Here is a 6,022-nt window from a genome sequence, read left to right on the forward strand (position 1 = left end):
TGATCCTTGCTTTCATTTCTTGTGCTTTAGGAATCTTGTTAAGGAACTCTGGTCCTAAGTAAACATGATAAAGATTCAGGCCTACTTTTTCTTTTGTGTGGTGCAGGGTCTCTGGTCTAATTCCTAGGTCCTTGATCTATTTTGAGTTGAGTTTTGTGCAGGACATTTCTCATGGAGTTACAAATTGGTGCAGCCACTCTGGAAAGCAGTGTGGAGATTCCTCAGAAAACTCGGAATGGACCCACCTTTTGACCCAGTTATCCCACTCTTTGATTTATACCCAGAGGACTTAAAGTCAGCATACTACAGTAATGCAGCCACATCAATGTTTATAGCAGCTCAATTCACAATAGCTAGATTGTGGAACCAATCTGGATGCCCTACAATAGGTGAATTGGTATATATACACAATGGAATATTTTTCAGCCATAAATAATAATAAAATTATGGCATTTGCAGGTAAATGGATAGAATTGGAGAATATCATGCTAAGTAAAATAAGTCAAACCCCCCAAAGGCTGAATGTTTTCTCTGATAAGTGGATGTTGATACACACTGGGTGTGGTCGGGTGGGAGGTAAGAGAAGAATGGAGGAACTTTGGATTACACAGAGGGAAATGAGAGGACAGGGTGGGCAGGGGCATGAAAGATAGTGGAATGATACAGACATCATTACCCTATGTACATGTATGATTATATGAAAGGTGTGAATCTACATTGTGTACAACCATAGAAACAAAAAATTGTGCCTATTTGTGTACAATGAATCAAAATGCAGTCTGTAAAAATTTTAAAAAGTAAAAAAATAAAAAAACCAAAGTGTTTCATTGTGTGGATAGAAATATAATAAAATACTAGGAAATCAGTATGATTATGCTGTAGAACAATATTTTATGGCATGCAAATATGTTCACAATAGTTGAGAGGAAAAAAACCAATGGGAACATTTGACTGATTTTGGTCCCTGTATGTTTTTAAAAGTACATAGTTTATTGGATATAAGTTTATAGTCATTTTTAAATTATTAGCAATGATTTATCTCTTGTTTATAGGACTGCAGGGACTTATTGGGACTTCCTTCTTTTTTAATGAATGAATGTAGTAGACAGATTGCCCTTGCCCATATCCATGTCCTTTGGCAGTATCTCCACCCCCATCTGACTCTGGATTTGCTTTGGTCAAAGGGATATTAGCAACTGTGAAGGAAGCAGAGGCTTGGAAAGCACTTCCATGGTGGGTCTTGATCTTACTCTTGTCCCTCAGTCTGGGCTAGCCTGCTAGAAGATGAAAGGTGGCACATGAAGCAGTCAAGTTACCCCAGTTTCTCCACCTCAGACTGCTCTAGATCACAAGCAGCTTCTGGTTCCCAGACACTTGAGTGAGCCTGACCAGATCCACAGAGCCACCTCTGAGTAGACTTGACTGTAGACAAGTGAGACATCCTGAAAGTGGCCAAATTATGGAACCCTGCAGACTCCCCAGATTAAAAATAGGCTTTGACACTAGCATTTTGAAGTTGCTTGCTACCCTGCATTATTGTCGTGTTTGCTATAGGGTGTTGGAAGGACCTAGAAGAAAAAATCACCACCACCTTAGATTCAGACCAAAGGAGTTTGGGTACAAAACTTGTCAGAAAATAATTTTTAATATGCTAGACTGACAGGAATTTAAAATCAGTATAAAAACAGAAGAGATGCTCTAACATGCAAAGTACTATGTTCTAGTTTGGGCAGGTCACAAAGTGGAAGGACACAAAGCCCCTACCTCCATGACTTCACATTGGGAGTCAGAGACTGAGAGTCTCTTTTGAAACTCAGAACAGTCTCAGAGGGTTACCAAATATTGTATAGATCCACTTTAGCACCAGAGCTGTAAACTGCTGAAGTTGGTTAAAAATGCATTAACTCTTTGCTAACATGATTCTGAGAGCCCGTTAAAATAAAAAAGGCCGCTCTTGCCACCCGATGAACTTGAAGTAATGAGGTCTATAAGTTGACTTGAACAGAAGAAAATGACATTAAGTTTTCATGGAGGACAAATGAAAGTATCCACCTGTAACCTTTCTGACAGCCAGGGACCCTTTGCCATTTAAAACTCTGCAGTTGTGGTGCATTATTACCAGGCAGCAGAGAGTTTAATAAGACTTCGAAGAGACACCTAACCTTCCAGTGTCTGGCTGCCTGCTAGCAACCCTAAGGCACTTGCTGTGGAAGCTGACAATCTGAGCTCACATCAGGGTATGGATTTCCTCAGACACAAGGGCACAGGTTGGCACAGTAATGTCAGCCTGCTGCCCTCTGACGCATGCCAATTGTAGAATGGTCTGATTCCAAGTCAGTTACAACACCCAACATTCTTGAGTGTTTTATTACAGACATTCTGGTGGTCTGTGCTCTTCTCTATTGCAAAATCTGTTGTATGAAGTGTTGCACCTTTGGTGTGACATACAAGGTCCTCCCTGAGACCCACTCCTGCCTGGTCCAGTCATAACTCCTGACATTCCTTCCCTCACACCCTCCACCTTTGCCCTCTAGTTACTTAGGTTAGTTACTTGCTGTTCCTACTTTTCTCATCTTTCTGCTTTCAACTGTGACTTGATCTTCAGCCAGCACACTATTCTGCCTTCAAAATCTGGTCTTATTCAAAGGTTTCTCTCCCCAACTAGACTATAAAAATACAACGATAGAAACATAGCATGCAACTTGCAAGCCATCTTGCTGTGTGTTTTGCATGTCTTACCTCATTTTATTCTGTTTAATTACTCTAAGAGATTGGTATTATTGTTAGTACCATTGTCATTATTATCACCTTCATCCTAATTTTCAGACAAGTGAGGTACAAAGAGGCTAAGGAAATTTGTCCAAGGTCAGAGTTAATTCCATGAAGTTGGAGATCATGTCTATTTTGTTCACAATTATCAGTGTATAGCACAAATATTGTTCACAGCATTGAATAAAATCATGAGTGAAATGTTTCAATGAAGCTATTATTTCAGGCAGGATTAATAGCATTCTCCTTTGCTTCCATCTCTCTACCCTACTACTTAACACATTCTACCATATAAGGTTTGGGCCCTATTTCCGAATAATCTGCACTTTCACACACTGCTATAGATTGACACTGAATCCTCCTCTGCTTGGAAAAAGTCAGGCTTTTAGGGATCAGGTGACTAATGTTCCTTTCCAGTTCTGGCACTGCCTGACAGCAGCTGTTGTAAAGACAGATACAGGTATTCATGTGAGAGGTAAGATGGACTGCTGACAGGAGCTGGAGCCCGACTGGCCAGCTCCTTACCCTGAAGAAGCACAGTCTTGCCCACTTCCTCACTGTCTGCCTTTTTTCCCTGTTGTGATGTGGTTCCAAGAGCTCACTGGCTAGATAGAATCACTGTCCAAGATGAGTGTCTTTTGCCAATCCGCCCTCTGTGCCTCCCATATCTTGGCTTTATACACAGTAGTCAGGATGTTTATGGAGGAACAGGGGTCAGAGTATTGTGAGCAGGTAAACAGTTAAGTCATATGGGATACCTGCAGTCTGATCCATGTGTGCTTGTGAAAGCAGAAAGTTATTTTAGGCCACGACCTAGTGATATAAAAGCCAGGCATCATTATTATTATCCCTCTCTGAAATTCACAAAGAAACAAGGGAGGGCCTCAGAGGGGAGGCCTAGCCCTGGCTTAACTCCTTCTATGGGCAATTCCTGGCAGTCAGGGTCTAAAGTCATCGGCTGACCTTAAACTCTGTGAGGTGAGTTCTCACCTCTAGGAGGAGATAACTGAGCCTGAAGGCATTTATTCGTGGGTTTTGTAATGACTTAGCTATCTGGAAAGTGAACCTCTTCCTCCTTCTAGACATTCAATTTGTAAATGTACTGTTTCCTTTGAAGGTCATTTGTGATTGCTCACATTCTTCTATTGCTATACTATATGCTATTGAAGAGAGGGACATAGGCACATTCACATTTCTTTTCTGCTTCATCAGTCCCTCTGCAAATTGCAAGAGGTTCATTTTATAAAATTTAAAATGTATGCAATTTACTTGAATGTCAAAATAAGGAAGTGTCAATAATAAAAGAGATGAATGTTGCTCAAATATTTTGGTGAGTTTTCTTGTTTTCAAAAGATACTATGAGCCTGGGCCTAAACTCCAACTTGCTGGAAGAGAGCACCCTTAGCATAGATTCCCTGCTATGGACTTTACTGGAACACATTCAAAATAACATAGCCTCACAACTACTCATCAGCAGTAAGACTTCCACCCCGCCACCTTTCCCTTTTAAGTAAATGTTTGTGAAGAGAGCAAGGCTATTTAAAGCTACTTCTAAAACTGAAAAATCAGATGCACCTTAAAAACAGAGAAGATCCTAATATGTTAAACATACTAAAACATACTTGGTTTTCTTCAGAAAAAGTAAATAAAAGATCAAGTTGTTTTGCCAACCATTTTCACATAAAATAATTTCACTTGTTCCTTACAATACTTTGCTTTAGACAGTTCTATCACCATTTTACATACGAGGAAACTAAATGATCATTCTGCTACCCAGATAGTAAACAACATATTAAGACAATATAGACAGTAGCCAAGGGCAGGAGATATAGAACCAGACGGAAATGTACTCAAATTCTAGCCCTTCCATTTATTGGTTATATGACTTACACAGATTAGTAGATAAAAACTGGACACAAGCTAGGTTTTATAACTTGACATCCTGATACAATACCAAAATGCTAAAGAAGGCATAGGGAAAAGATAAGGCATGAAAATATATGTATACTTTTCTTTACCCAAGGAGGTATTCCACCCCTATGGGTATATCTCCACTGTCCATTCTATGTGATTATCATAGAGTCCAAGTTTTAAAAGAGGATGTGACCCACTCAATAAAACCTCGATGATATGTTGATTGGGCTAGTGTCCTATTTATAGTAAATATATATGTTACCTCCTTGATAAAGCAATATGATGCACCTTAAAATAAAACTACCCCTGTGCAGGCAGATAATAGGCTGAGGCACAGTAGTTGAGAGGCTAGTATGGGATTTGGATAGTTAGGAAGGCCACTGATCAAAGGCCTCAAGCTAGCACTTTAGGTGCAACTTAGGAGGCAAAACCATTTTGATACTAGCACTACCCTAGGTAGAGGACATTCCATAGGACCAGTACCAATGAAAAATGGCCACAAGTCTCACTGGGACCATGCTCAAGTTGTAAAATATTTGGGGTTCAGAGGTCTTTTTTCCCTCTCATGCATTTTCAGTACTTTAAACAATGTTGCTCCCTTTAAAACTGAGTGGATTTTCTATGTATTCGATTACAGTTTTTCCATGTGTCAAAAATCACACATTTTTTTCAAAATAACATTTTTTTTCCAAATTTAAGTACTGGTAGTTGGGGTATATCAGGTGGATATGGTATGTCTTGAAGATTTACAGGTTTTATCCAGCTGAAAGTTCTACTAGAAGTCACCTTGAAATATTTTGTAATGTATAGCCACATCCCTGACAGGGTCCTTACAATGAGGTCATGTTTTCCTGCAGTCCACCTAGATTTGGTGTTTGATGCTCTTGCTTTAATATAACCACAATGTCCTTGACTTATCTATGCCCCAGGCTATATCTTAACTTGAAAATCTGTTTCTTCCAAGGCTGACGAAAAAATTTATTTTCTAATCTAACAACCTCCATGCTTTCCATAGACTCTAAATTCTGCTTTGTAAACGGACCTTTTTTTGAGAATCTTGCTCACCTTACTATGTGCATTTAAAGACATATTTCAAAATTTTTCCTCCTTTGATTTGCTGTTTTGTTTGATCATGCTGCCTACCACTTCGAGTATACGAGTGCAAAATATTTATATTTTCATTACAGTATTATAGCTATAAATAGTAGTCAGGTTCATCCTGACAAAATCATACATGGATGGAATTCGATTTCAGTTCATGTTTCCCCTACTTTTCCCTCCCCTTCTTCCTCTCCCCATTTTCCTTCCTCTACCAATCTTCCTTTTGCTCATCTATTTA

The sequence above is a fragment of the Sciurus carolinensis genome, chromosome 17 (genome assembly GCF_902686445.1).
Source record: "Sciurus carolinensis chromosome 17, mSciCar1.2, whole genome shotgun sequence".
Taxonomy (NCBI): Eukaryota; Metazoa; Chordata; class Mammalia; order Rodentia; family Sciuridae; genus Sciurus; species Sciurus carolinensis.